Below are 225 nucleotides of genomic sequence, written 5' to 3'. Positions count from 1 at the left end.
TAATCGCGCTAATCATTTATATATGTTTCACACGTGTGTCTGTGTATTGTATATATATGCATATATATACTATTATATATACTATTTTATATATATATATATATACGTATATAATAGGTATCTAAATAATTATTATTGTACATGCGACGCCCTTGTTCTCACTTCTTGTTCTCTCCCCTAATAACCCCTAATAATTAAGTCATTATCTTTATTTTTCTTCGTCGA

Source organism: Apis dorsata, unplaced genomic scaffold (genome assembly GCF_000469605.1).
Source record: "Apis dorsata unplaced genomic scaffold, Apis dorsata 1.3 scaffold_194, whole genome shotgun sequence".
Lineage (NCBI taxonomy): Eukaryota > Metazoa > Arthropoda > Insecta > Hymenoptera > Apidae > Apis > Apis dorsata.
This window is presented reverse-complemented; position numbering follows the sequence as displayed.